Below are 14,928 nucleotides of genomic sequence, written 5' to 3'. Positions count from 1 at the left end.
GACAAGGGTTCAGAAGAATCAATGCTTCTCAAGTCAGACTCTAGAGTTCTGGACTTTAGAACTTGAATGTATTATATTTTGTACAATTTTAAGTCACAACTCTTATAACTGCAGTAAGAATATCAGTGCACATTCTATATTTGCTTATAAATGTTGGCTTTTCTTTGAAAACTTCTGGGCCACCAGCAAAATGCAGAGTCCCTCAGTGATTCTGCCTGTATGCATAGATCCCAAGGTTGTTGAGAGCAGGCCATTTGTGAGTTAATGTTGTGTTTGTCCTAGGACTTAAGTGATTGAGTACGGTCAATAGTTATAAAATATATGTTGAGTGAAAGAAACGTAGGGCATAAGGTAACACTAGGGATATTGAAAACTAAAATGACCATGGAAAGCAAGTGTACCTAAGACTCCTGGGATGCTTGAACAGCAAGCATAGCAAGATTGGCATCTTACGTTTTTAATGCATCTAGAGTACATACATTGGCTTGATGAGCCTGTAGGAAAGAACAGGGTAGAGAGGAGGGAAGGGAGGTGTTGACCAGAACAGGTCAAAATGGACATCCTCTTCTTACAGTTGGGTGTGCAACAGATCATGGAAAATTTTCTCTGCCTTCTGAAGTAATAGAGGTGGAGTTTCCAGTAACTGAGATTCAAGTTTTACTTCTACTGACTGTTCCTTCTAAATGCTGTGGAGTATAAATTTCTAAAGTCAGGTTTTTGGTTTCGTGAGACCTTTGTTTCCAGAACGCTACTTGAGTCTAGAAATTGCAGATTCCCTTAGCAAATGAGGTTAAGATAATTTTTCCTTGTTTTGTGACACACATTTGTATAGGTTACAGCTGTCTACATGGACAATGTGCTATTTCAGTGCAACTTAGATATTGGCATCGAGGCAGAAAGTCTCCAGGGAAGGTTACACATTTGCATAATGTCACCGAAGGTTTGTGTTCCTGTATTAACTGACAGCGATGGGCAATGACAGGATGCCAGACAGCTGTGTTGATGACAGAGCCTCTGAAAATGGAGAGTGCATGTGTCTTCCAGATGACATCAGCCTTCAATTATGGGAAGATGCGAGAACATCTAAAGGAAGGAGAAAGAGGAAAAGTGGGAAAAAAGCCACTGGGGAGTCAGGATGACAGAGGGTGGCATTTGATCACTGAACAAAGGAGAAAAGGAAACATTTTAATTATGTCAGATTCTGTGTAACAGAATGCAGAACTTGGCACACGTGGCTTAAACATTTTGTATAAAGGGTTGATGGAAGCAGAGAGCAAATAGATTCAGATTAGGCTAGCATTATTTCTGTCATTTTCCCATCCTGCTGCTGTATTGATGACAGGCTGAACTCTTGTTTTTATGTGCAAGCAGAATGAAATTTGTCCTGAGGCTCTGCTCCTTTATTGGACCACAAGACCAAACTCTTTACTTCTGCATTGTACCCATCCCGATGAAGAACTCAGCACTCAATCCAGTTCTTTAAACGAATCTGTTTGGTATGTGAGCACCTTAGAATGTGGCAGAACTTTTTATATAGTTGTGAATACGCTCTCTCTCTCTCTCTCTCTCTCTCTCTCTCTCTCTCTGTGAGTGTGATTGTTATATTACACAGATCACCCCATCAAGACCCCTGCTTTTCCCCTGTAACTACTATTATAGTTTTATTCTCAAATCCACCTAAACAAAGCATTTTCTGATTGAGAGAGAGAGCAAGAGAGCAAGAGCAAGAGAGAGAGAGAGAGAGACAGAGAGACAGAGAGAGAGAGAGAGATAGAGAGATAGAGAGAGAGAGAGGTAGAGAGAGAGACAGAGAGAGAGATTCCCTTTCAGTGTTTCTACATCCTTTCAGTGGCTCATGGTCTTGGCGGGAGTCCCCAGAGGAAACCCTGAGATAAGGATGCTTACATACAACAGTGATTTACTTAAGGCACTCCTATTGGAATATACAAAGAAAAAACAACAATAAAAAACAAAACAAAAACAAGTAAACAAACAAAACAAGGAAAGCAGGACATAGGATGGAAGAATCAAGCAGAGGTACAGCATGTGATGATGAAGTCCTAAATTGTACCAGTTCCACCCCTCCCCCCACCATGAGTCTCACAGTTTGTGATACCAGACAGAAGGGTGGTGTGCATGCTCTGTAGTGTTCAGTACTGAGATAGTGCCTGCCCCAGGGTTATAGGCACATATACTTGAGACATTCTCTATGCACAGATATTGGACTCTAGTCACCTCAGGGCAGTCCCTCAAAGAGGTACTGATGTGGGCTGGAGGGTAAAAAGTACACACTGAGTTGTAATTTGTGCAGTGGCACAAAGACACAGATGTGAAGTCCAGGAGTATCTTAAGTGTAGAGGGAGCATTGGCTTTACTTATCAATCTGTTCTTTTTGAATGTTGAGTACCCTCTCCAGGGGGAGCTTTAGTAGGAAATTTTTTACATTAATTAATTATTAATGAATTTATTTTATTGTGTTTTATTTATTTGCTTATTTAGTGGTAAATTGGTGTATGTGCCACAGAGCACAAATTAGGGTCAGAAGACAACTTAGAGGAGTTAATGTTCTCCTTCCTCTGTGTAGGTTTCTGGAGTAGCAAGTGTCTTCATATAAAGTTGAGCTAGCTCACTGGCCTGTCAGAAGAGGTTCTTGATGGCATTATCTCTTCCTATGATGCCATTTCTATTTCCTATCGTCAATAGATTTCTCTGTTTCTCATTGTTTAGATTGTTATTTATCAGGGCGCATTGCCCCTTTAAAAAATGGTATAGCAAGAGGGATAGTTTACACGGCTCATGATGTCCTGTGTACAAAAGTTCTTTACTCTTGATTTCTTTGGAGTACTTGTCTGCAGTGATTGCAATCCCTATCCCACAGGACTTTGTAGCGCTCTCTCTCTCTCTCTCTCTCTCTCTCTCTCTCTCTCTCCCATCTGTATAAGTGTGTATGTGTTTCTCATTCTCTCCTGACTAGTTTTGGAGTGACATCTAGCTAATGTGCTTTCTTTTTGTGACCCCTGTGTTATAGCTGAGATTCATTTTCTATTTTTTTACTGATAAGAGTAAACCTCATGGGCTGGAGAGATGGCTCAGTGGTTAAGAGCACTGACTGCTCTGCCAGAGGCTCTGAGTTCAATTTCCAGCAACCACATGGTGGCTCACGACCATCTATAATGGTATCCAATGCCCTCTTCTGGTATGTGTGATGACAGCTGCAGTGTACTCATATACATAAAAAATAAATAAATGTCTTTTTAAAAAAAGAGTAAACCTCACAAGTGCTGTTTATTCAGTGTTTCTTATGTGTCAGATGAGTTAGAAACAGTTTTTCACATTGGTCCTGATAAATGGGACCAATGTCTTATTCTTATGGATAAGGTGGGTGGGGGGACCAACCACAATTTGCCAGTGATCCTTCTGCTTCTTCTTGCAGCAACATTAGACTTTTGAAATCAAAACTCAGTACTTTTTCCTGTTATATCATCACTTAACACTGTCTCCCAGACATCTGGACTTTGAATTTTCTAAAATCATGGAAAACTAAAGACGTATCCATGTTTGAGCTCTCCAAGGTCAGTCCTAGTTGTTGCCTTCTTTAGTGAGGCCTGCTGCTGAATGAAAATCCATTCTGCAGTCCCTATGGGCAGCCTGCTAACTAACAGCAGTAGTTGCTGTTCTTTACTGAAGCCGATTTTTTTTTTTTGAATTGATGTTTTCTGTTCTCATTAGAGGCTCTTAGCATATCAAAAAGGTGTTTAAAAAAATCACTCTGAGAATGGAAAGAGCAAACCCAAGCATATTTTGATATATCCATAATGAGGCTAGCTACTTCAGTTAATAGACAGGCTGAAGCACTATGAACAAAAGATCCCCTCCCACTCCAAATGACCCCACAGGTGAATTTCCCCTGGGAACCTGGTACTCTTGTCTGTTAGGTCTAAACAACAACGTGTGATAACAGCCACTGTTGTCCCATGGGACTCAGGCTAGGCATCTTCTATCTTATTCTAAAGCTCTATATTAAATAGGCTCTAGGTTAGTTTTCTTCTCTGGTTATGACCGCGACTGGGTTTTATCTCATCTGCCTCAATGTAGGACCTTCTCTCTTACCATCTGTTGCTGATCTAAACTACTGCTGTGTAGCAAACAAACTACTGAGCTCAGTAGTTCCTGTAGGAAGAGTGCTTCGTGTTCCTCTCATCTTGTGGGTGACAGTTTGTGCAAGAAGTTGCTAAGGTGACTGGCCTCTATCGTGTGGTTTCCAGTTTGGGTTTGGATAAGAACTAGATGTTTGGGTAAGATGCAGAGTGAGCCCAAAGCAGTAGCAAGCGGAGAGCAGGTCAGGGAACATTCTGAGCAAGCCTCAGACTCAGAGTAAAAGTTGGAAAGATTAAAAATAAAAACAGATTTAGAGGGCAGAAGTAGAAAGGCCAATGTCCCTTAAGTATGAAACCCAGAAAGAGAGAAGCAAGCAAGCATTAAAGGGCATGTAACAACATTTCAGTAAGTAATGATGTGTGTAAGTTCAGCATACAAAACTCAGTGACATTCTGCAAATTAGTAACAAAGTAGGAACTAAAATAAAACAAATGACTTTTCCTAACAACACTACAAGATACAAAACGTTTGGGAATAAACTTAAAAGAACATAGAAAAACATAAATAGAGATTAAAAAACTATTATCGATAGTAAAACAAAGATATAGTCAAGAGATAAGTATTTTAAAGACAAAGTTCCACCCCTACCTAAAACTCTATGTAATTGATATTTGCTGGGAAAGAGAAAATCAGTTTTCTCCAATGGAGTGTCAGATTGGGAGTACCTCAACCACATCCCAGGGCAGGACCTGACCAGCACAAAATGCATTCCATATTTATTATATCTACTATATTATTATAATTAAATGGATTATGTTATTATAATTATATATGCTAAGTATAATTAGATAATTTTATATCAATTATATTATAGTTAATACAATAAATATTTTTTACATATTTATTTTGTGTGTATGTACTTTTTGTTTTTGCTAGATCTTGCTTGTTTGTCTTTTAGTTTGTTTTTTTTTCTGTTTTAGAGACAGGGAGAGAGAAAGAACATGAAGTTGAGTGGATAGGGAGGTGGGGGAGGATGTAGGAGTTGGGGAAGGGAAGGAATATGATGAAAAAATATATATGAAACTAAACTTAAAAATAAATTAGATCACCTAACACAAGAAAGAGCTAATTTACCTCTCAAGTAAATCTTGAATATTACATTTTAGCTAGAACTCTAGAAGGACTTTTTCATTATATTTGTGATCTAAAGTGCAGATGGGTAAATAATTACCATATCTTTTTATAAGAAAAATACAAACTTTAAAAAGGAAAAATCCAGAAGGCCATGAAATACCAACCCTTATGATTTATTACAAAGAAGCAAAACCACTGTCATGCTGGTGAGGAAAAGCACCAGCTAATGGACCAATATGAAGCCCCACAAATGAAGTCACATGCCTGACCACTTGGTACATGAGGGTTGTGACATTACAAATCAATAGACGGTATTACAAATTATAGAGTAGATTGTTAACACAAGTTGGAAAGTTCTCCCTTCATGAAGAGGAAAAACTGTAATGGAATGATTATTTTAAGTTGTATAACCAAGTATAAACCAACCAGAAAAACCTCTATGTATTTGACTTTCACCATATTTTGTTTGTTTTGTTGTTGGTGTTTTTTTCCCCACTTCCTAACATTTTCCCATAACCATGTTAAGTTGTGGTGAGACCCGGTGACAGGCAGTGGGTAGAGGTGACCAACTCAACTACCACCCAGGCAGAGCTCCAAGAATCCTAATAGTCCACCCTAATAGTTACTCTATCTAGGAGCTGCTGGAACATGTGAAGGGGCCTGGTACCCCACGCAGATCTGCAGGATCTCCATGACTTTGGCAACAGCAGAATATCTGAGAGGAGTCTTGGCAAAGGTCCACTAGAAGCCAGAGGCCTCGAACCAGACCAAAGACTCATCGGAATGAACATTTGTTTGGGCAAAATGGTATTCTGTGTGACACGCTACAGCTTCTAATGCCACTACAATGAACAAATCTGTGCTGGAGAAGCAGAAAAGTTGGAAGAAAGAGTCGTAACTGTGGCAGAGCTGGATATACTACAACTGTGATGGGTGTGAGAGAAGAGGCTGTCGTTGGTGGAGGAACCAGTGGCTTCAGCACAATAGTGTGCAGCAGCCTGCATCTTGCTTGGACTCAGCCTACCAAACAAGTTGCCCAGCTGCAGGATTATCCTGGCTCTGAGCAGCCATAGGATGTCTGAAATGAAGATGGTCCATTTACTGGATTGGACTTCCTCAAAAGACTTCCATGGTCTGAGTTTCATGGGGAGGCCATGCTAGTCCATGACCTGTACTTTGGCAGAGGACTGTATTGATATCCACAGGTTGTGCTACTGGAGATCAAGCAGAGGTCTTTGGCCCATGCTGATACTGTGGATATTCGTGATCCATGCTGTTGCCAGAAACCATGTAGAAGCCCTGGACCCTTCCTCCCACTAACAGTAAAGAGAAATGAAGCTACTCCTACAGTGGTACCCATGACTGCATACTCACAGTGGAGAAAGAGAAATATAGGTTTGTGACAACCCTCCCTTACCCCCATCCAACCCCTCGAAGGCCTAAAACAAGTAACAGCCTAAAAAGAAAGCCATCAAAAAGAACTCTTAAAATTTTTCATGGAGACGCTGGGGTGTAGCTCACTACAATTCATGATTCCCGACAGGGTTGCAGATGGAGAAGGACTCTGCTTTCCTTAGGAGGCTGGCCACTGGGAGTTTGACCACAGGGAAAGATGAACAGGCATGAGAGACTTGGAGGTGAGCATGGTCAGGATGCATGACATCAGATTCCCAGTAGTCAATTAAAATATTATATTGGAATAAAAAGATATGATGAGAGAGTAAAGGAAGATATCTGCAGAATATCTAAGATGCAATCAGACATTAAATACATGGACTACAGAGGAAATATTACATGAACATGAAAGGAAGTGAATAGAGAACTGCTCAAAGATTACAAATGTTAATAACTTAGAGAAGCAGAAAGCAAGTGGCTAAGGATGTATACAGAAGCATGCAGAAGAAATGCAAAGTAAATATACAGATGTCATTAACTTTGCCAGGTGTCATCAAACCATCAGGGTTCAGATGGAGACACAGGGAAGGACAGAATCCTAAAGGACAGTCCCCTGGGAAATATTTTGTGTATTTGGTGACAACAATATGGCTAGACTCTCAGATCCCACCGGCCTCTTTCCATTCTATAAAAACTTACACATAGACCCTTAGGACATGCAATGCCCAGCCTAGTGACTTTTGATGTGGATGTACTCTTAGACCCTACTAGCTCATTCTATGTGAGAAACTCAGTCATGGACTCCCAAAGAGATGCCCTGGAGGAAAGCTTGTGTGTGTGTGTGTGTTGTGTGTGTGTGTGTGTGTGTGATATGTGACTATTTCTAGGAGATTCAGCACTCAAGCTGTGTTACAAATATAATACTTTGTGGCCTCAGGATTAGCCACCTACATTGAAAAACAGTAGTGCAGCAAGGGCGGCAGATATTAAGTCCAAAAAGGAAACCCAAAATAACTTAAAAATGAGACTCAAATTCAGTAGTCCATAAAGCTGTATATCCCCTGAGGTATTGTAAGACTATATATGTATCCACATACATAAAGATGGTCATGCGGGTCTATTTCACCTCTGTCAACAGAGGTGACTTGAGGTGAGGGAAGGGGAGTGGGAGAAGAGAAGAAGATGAGAAAGGATCGTGATATGAAAACAAGTGTATAAGCTAATGCGGGGCGGTCTCATGAACTTATTTCTGTGCACTTGAGATAAAGGAGATGAATAAAGATAGAAAAAGAGGGGGCAGATGTGTGAGGGAGCAGGGCTTCTGGAGGTGGCTGAGCTGCCATCTGGACCCAGTGACCTGCAGAACAAGCCACCAGGACATGTTCCCTGTGCACGTTCATACATGTATGCTATCACTTGATGCATAGAGAACGTCCATCCCTCTGGAATTGTTTTGATGACAGTAGTCGGGACGATGGCAGCAACTCAGATTTCATAGGAACAAACTAGGAAATACTGAAAGGCAGAGAACAATCCAATATGCCCCTTTATTAAAGCCATCTTCCAAATTACACAAAATCTTTTGACTACATTAAGAGAAAACTATTGTCGAATTGCATTTTTCCTTATAGCAACAGGCAGAAGGCTCTGTGCTTTAAACATTGTTGTTTTAGGATAAATGTTAAATGAATCTTGGACAGGCACCCAGGGAAGTTGTGCCACTTCTGTGTTGCGAATCTTCTTTTGCTGCTGTTTACACCTGTCAGACCAGAAACCAACAAGACACTGGAGTGCAAAGTCACACCTAGTGTGTATTTTCTCCTAATAACTCTGCTGTCACCTTGAATCTGGATGTTGGCTGACCCAAATCTATTCTGATGAAAGGCCACTGGCAATGCTTAGGGGATGCATGCCAGATAGATTCCTAAGTGGGAAATAGGCATGGAGACTCAGTTGTGTTTGAGATTTAAAAATTAATAAAATTAGCTGGGTAGTGGTGGTACAAGCCCTTAATTCCAGCACTCAGGAGGAGTGATGAGGATTTCTGTGAGTTCAAGGCCATCCTGATCTACAAAGCAAATTCCAGGACTGCTGGAGCTGTTGAAAAAATAAAATAAGATAAAATAAAATAAGACAAACTGATAAAATACCCCTTACCCCAAGGCAATAAGCAGTACATCAAACTTCTGGTCTATTATTATTATTATTATTATTATTACAATATACTGCTTTGAGGAAATCATTCTAAAATAGAATGTAGTGAGAATTCTGGATATATTAAATTTATGGGATGATAGTAATATGGAGTTAACATTATTCCTGAAATATATCCCTTTCAGATTTGTTATATATAAGAACAGAGGTTTGGGAATTGAGGGATGACACCAGGGACATTTAATGTTCCTCTTTCTTGCAGAATTCTTTTAGTATACACCCTTACTCTCACCTCTGCCTTGAGCAGGTATTGAGAAATCATGGAGACTGTCAGTTTTCTTATTGTGTCAAAGAATGAAGAACTGAATTTCATAAGGAAGGAAACCCCCCCACAAATCCCTCAGTTTGTTTGTGATGGGTAATTAACAACATGATGGGATTTAGAATCACCATGGAAACTAATTTCTAGGTGTGTTTGTGATGAATTTTCCAGATTAGATATCTGAGGTAGGAAGAGCCCTAAATCTAGGTGGTACCATTTCAGTACATTTTATTTCTAGTTTTGAAAAATTCAAAATATATACAAACACATATACATATATAAGCAGCTTACAATAGTTTCATATATATAAACATGTACATATATAAATAACAGTTTATAATTTTTAGACTTTGTTCATGTACTTGTATGTTTGAAAATGTACATATACACATGTATGTACATCCAGTGCATGTGTATGCACGCATTTCTATAATTCATAGGCATAAAATTTAACTATTGCAACTTTAACAGCACATGTATGTGGTCTGTTGAAATCCTATTGTGAATTCTATTTTGCAATACCCTGTATTTAGAGGAGGGGCAGGGGTGTTTGCTTCAGTTTGCTTGGACCACACTTCTCTGTGTCCGTTCTCTTGCTGCTCATTCAATTTGGTGGGTCGGCGCTCTTAAAAGTGTCCTGGTTTGGTTGGTAAATGACATAGCTTCTCAGCTTTGGTCTCCTCCCCTTCAGTCTCCTATCATACAGTGCATGATATTGAAATCAAGTCTTCAACCCCGTTTTGTCAAATACAAAATTTTGTATTAGCAAGAAGGGATGAAAGCAGCAACACAGCTCTGAAAGCCTGACAAGGGGCCACGTCTTAGTCCTCAGGCCTTCAGGCAATTTCTTGTCTAAAGGTCTTGTGAGACTTAAAGCATAAATAATTCTGAGTGCTCTCTTTAATAAAAAGCAATACAGAATGATGAACACAAATCTAGCAATAAAAATGAATATTCATCTACTAAGAGCAAAGGAAGTTCAATAAGTCACACAGCACAGAACTGACAGATGGCACCTGACAAAAAACTCAGACAATAACATAGCATCCTGGTCAGTGCTCAGATTTTTCCCCCTCAGTCTCTCCTTTTCCTGAGATACTTTTATTCATTTCTTTATGTAAGGACACATTCTAATTTCTTGTGACTATTTCATATTGTCATTAGATTATCTAGCTTACTAGTGTACTTTCAATATGTTTTTTTTTCTTTTTTGGTTATTCTCTTTCCAGATTTGTTTACTTTCATTGTGTGAGTATGAGTGATTTGCCTACATATACATATGTGCTCCAAGTGTGTGTAGTGCTGCCAGAGGCCAGAAGAGGGCCTTGGAGCCTCTGGAACTGAAGTTACAGATCACTTTTGAGCCAATCTTGTGAGTGAGAGGAACTGAACCTGTATCCTCTACAAGAGCAAGTGCTCTGGAACACTGGAGCGTCTCTTCAGTCTACTGCATTCTACTTACAATGGAGAGCCTTTAGCCGTCACACACCATCATCGAGAAGTTGGGCTCTAGAGTTAGGTATATTCATTTGCCTCTTCTGCTTCTTTTTCTCTTTTCATCATTGGATTTGCCCATGTCTTATAACCTTCATGTCATCATTATAAAGTAATAGTGTCTTATGATTATTTTACTGTAACCCCTAAATTATTGTCAGACACTGATATTATCATATGCTTTGCAATTATAATAAACTAAGCTAATAGAAAATATAAGTCATATATTATTCATATAATGGCTTTCAAGCTTTCCTTGTTCTTGGGGTAAATTTTGGTTTTCTTGGGGTAGTCTTTCAGGTGAACCAGATGAACTTCACCCAACATTTATACTTGCCCAGAAATCCAGCAACGCCACTGTGCCTCATTCTGTTTTGGAAAGTCTTTATTCTCTTTTAATTTTGGAAATAAATTAAATTCTGTTGGATATAAAATTTCAGATTGATTATTTCTTTCTTTTTTTGTAGATTTATTTTATTCTGTGTATATGAGTGCTTGGCCTACATGTATGTTTGTGCACCACATATGTGCTTGATGCCTAAGAAAGTGGTGAGCCTCCACGTAGATGCTGAGAATCTAACCCAAGTCCTCTGAAAGAACAAATATTCTTAACCAATGAGACAACTCTCCATCCCATAAGATTGATGTTTTATTTTGTAAATGTATCATTATGATTTTATAGTCTTTGGCTTGAATTATTTCCTGTGGGCAGTTACTATGGTTTTCATTTTGCTTTCACTTCAAAAGTATTGCCTTCCCCACTCCCCCAGCATTGGTATTCATGATGTCACTGAATACATTTTGAGCTTCTTCAGGTTTGCAGTTCTTATTATACTTCCATGTGTGTCATAGCTGTTGTTTCTGCCCAATAATGAAGCGTCTGTCTGTTTTGTTCAGACCTTTTCTCCTCCTTGCTTTTAGATGGTTCCTTTGACCATATCTTCATATAGTATGGTGTGTAATTTGATATTAGACACACACAGGGAGCTGGATATTTCTGACTCTCCACTGTTCACTTCTAGATCTCATTCTAGTCCATTCATGTCTTTCCTCAGTTTTCTTATCTCTTCCTTTTATGCTACTGTGAATTTTCTCTTATATTAATGTTTTCTCTGTGACTGACCACAGTTTCCTTCTTCTCTGGATGTTTTTGTTTGTTTGTTTGTTTTGTTTTTAGAATGCCAGACACAATTAAAAACCAAACTTTTGAATTTTCTAGAATTTAGATTTTTTAAAATTTTTGTTGTTTGTTTTTTAAGACAGGGTTTTTTCATGTCGCCCTGGCTATCCTGGAACTCGCTCTGTAGACCAGGCTGGTCTCACAGAAATTCGTAGGCTTGTTCTTTTACTATGAGTGTCCTTTACTGTAGTTCTAGGTTAGTTCCATGTTAAGAGTTGGCCCCCATAGAAGAGAACGTCTATGGATTGTGTTAACACTTTGAGGATGTCTCTCCATTAGCTAGTTGGAATTCGTGTGTCTGTTGGTCCCGAGTAAGCACTGAAAGTCACGCAACTCACAGTGTTGTTATGTCTCTGTTTACTGAGGATACCTTTGCAGAATTCTGAACTCTAAAATGGGATTCTCCTGTCTGGGACTCTTGTTGTAGTTTGGTTGCTTCAACAAACTCTCATCCCTACGTTTTTCATTCAGCAAGATAGCAGTGATGTGTTAAAGCTTACTAGTCGTCTTTGTTACTCTCAAGAAATAATCTCTGTGAGGGAAGTTAAGGCAAGTTCAAAATCTACCATTCTTGCTTGTGTTATTTGTGTACATGTAGTTACCATTCTAAGATTTCTGGGATTTTGATGACTATAAATTCTTATTTATGTTATGATTCATTTCCTCATTGTGTTTGGTGGAAGCTAGGCACTATTTAATCTTTAATGGCTAGAAGCAAAAAATCAGATTGTACAATGTTATAAAGAGAAAAACCTTAAAATATATTATTGCTACAGGGTTACAAATCTTGTGTATTTGTTAAATACATGAATAAATGACTCATTTTTTTTTAGGCTAGGCTGACTTCTGATATTGATGGGAAAGCAAGCCTAATGATATGATTATGCCAGTATGTTTCTGAATGTAGAATTGGTTTTTTGGACACAATATTTCACTATATTGCTCAGGCTAGTCTTAACATTATGGTTTCAAAGTGGTCCTCCTGCTTCAGGTACTCAAGTAATTGGGATTTAGTCATGTGTCACTAAGCATTTTTTGTTTACTTCCCACCTGTACACAATGCATTGTTATCCCTTTCATCCCCATGATCCTCTCCTTCCCCTCCCATTCCTGCTGACATCCTTGTTCCTTCCAGCTACCAGTCTGCTATGTCCACATCCTTGTTTCATGCAGATCTTACGCACATAGCCACAGCTACTGTGCAGATCCTGGGCTGATCAGTTTTCAAGTGCTACTTATTACTAATAACTCTTATGGTCACGTTCTTGAGAAGACACTTCAAGTATTAACTAATAGCTCTCTGTGTATAAGAATAAATTAAAACACACTATACCTATGCCAGATTACCAACATTAATATATTCTTTTGAGATTTTATTGTATGCATATGTTTGCCTCGTATGTGTAGGAGTACACCGTGTGTATGGTGCTCACAGAGGCTAGAAGAGTGTGTTGGCACTCGTAGAGTTGGAGTTACCAGCAATTATCAGCCACTATGATGATGCTAGGAACCAAACCTGGGTCTTCTGTAAGAACACCAAGTGCTGCTAACTAATGAGCCACTGAAATATTTTAAACAAATATAGAGACAACACACCACCACAAAAGTTGCTACTCTCTTAATCAGCTTCTTCACAATTACTGCTGATTTCTATTGGCATGCAAATAGCTATTTTCCTTTTGTCTCACTAATGATTGTATTGCATATACTAAACAGCATCTTTTAGTATTTTTAAGGAGAATTTCATAAACCAACATCATTTTAACAGTGGCCCAATATTTTATGGAATACATACACCATAATTTATTTAAAATATTTCTTGTTTATGAATGTTTTTTTCTGTAGTTATTTGTCAATAAAAAAGACTGCAATTAAGAGCTTCGCATACATTGTGTGTTCATGTGTCACAAATCCTTCTAGTTTGCGCAGAGTATTAATAGAAATACATTCTAGAATAGATAATAAACAAATGAACTTTCAACAAAGGTCCTTTAATACTGTACAATAATTGTATCTTTCTAGTTCAGATTATTATAGTAAGAAACTTTAGGCAAAAAATTATCCCAAGAGTAACATGTTTTGTAATGAACCCTGTCACTTCTTAGCTGTCTCACTGTGATATATAGTAATAAGTAAAAGTCTTTTTTTTAAAGAAAGGTAATTATATTCTTACACTTCCTTGATCACTAGATTTGAAAAAGAGAAACTTGAAGTGTTCACCTTTCGCATATGTAAAAGGAAAAACAATTTCATAAATGAAGAGCCAGATTCATGACTGCTTTTCCTCATTTCTTTAAACTAATCTACTATGTAAATCATTAAATTAGCTGCTTGCATTCACCAGAGAATTGGTTTTGTCTTGCTTTTATTTTCTCATTAAGCTGTCTCAGGACATCACTCCTAACTGAGGGACACTCTTGTTCACTTAAAAAAAATGCACGAGAACCTCATGTTGACAGAATCAAGGCTATAGCAGTTATTACTGGCAAGATAAGGCACATGCATTCTTTCATATGCTAAGAAAAAAAATCAACTTTACCAAAGAATAATTGGGAGTCATATGAAGTCCTTCAAATACCTTTCCTACTTGCTAATTAACATCTTTGTGTATTAAAGAATTCCCAGCTGAAGCCTAAAGACATTATTAAAACAAAGCACAAGCTTAGATTTTGTAATGTAAAGATTCTTGATAGACACATGAGAGTCTGGACGTGAAATAATTCTTAACTCCTTGCAATGAAAGGTCAATGAAAGTGTGTGACACTGTAATTATATTTTCCCCAAGGGTTGGATTGCCAATTGTTTTCTTTTTCTTCCTTATCAAAATCCATAGAGTTGTGCAATCTTGGTTATTCTGTAGTGTTTATTTTTTTTTTATAATCACAACCTCTAAACATTCAGAACTGATTACCTGAGACTTGTCTTGTGAGATAGGGAAAAGTTCCATGACCAAATCATTGGAAAGAGTCTGACAGATTTGTAGTCAAGGTACTGCACAGCACATCTGGTAACAGGGAGAGATGGATGGTTCTATGAGAAAAGAGGAGAAAAGAATCCATAGGCTAGTTTCTTTTAGCCACAAATACATGTAAAACTTACTTGTTGATGAAAAACATTAGTCTTACTTTGAGTCATATTTGAGGCACAACGT

The sequence above is a fragment of the Grammomys surdaster genome, unplaced genomic scaffold (genome assembly GCF_004785775.1).
Source record: "Grammomys surdaster isolate TR1022 unplaced genomic scaffold, NIH_TR_1.0 126546, whole genome shotgun sequence".
In the NCBI taxonomy this organism is placed as follows: Eukaryota; Metazoa; Chordata; class Mammalia; order Rodentia; family Muridae; genus Grammomys; species Grammomys surdaster.
This window is presented reverse-complemented; position numbering follows the sequence as displayed.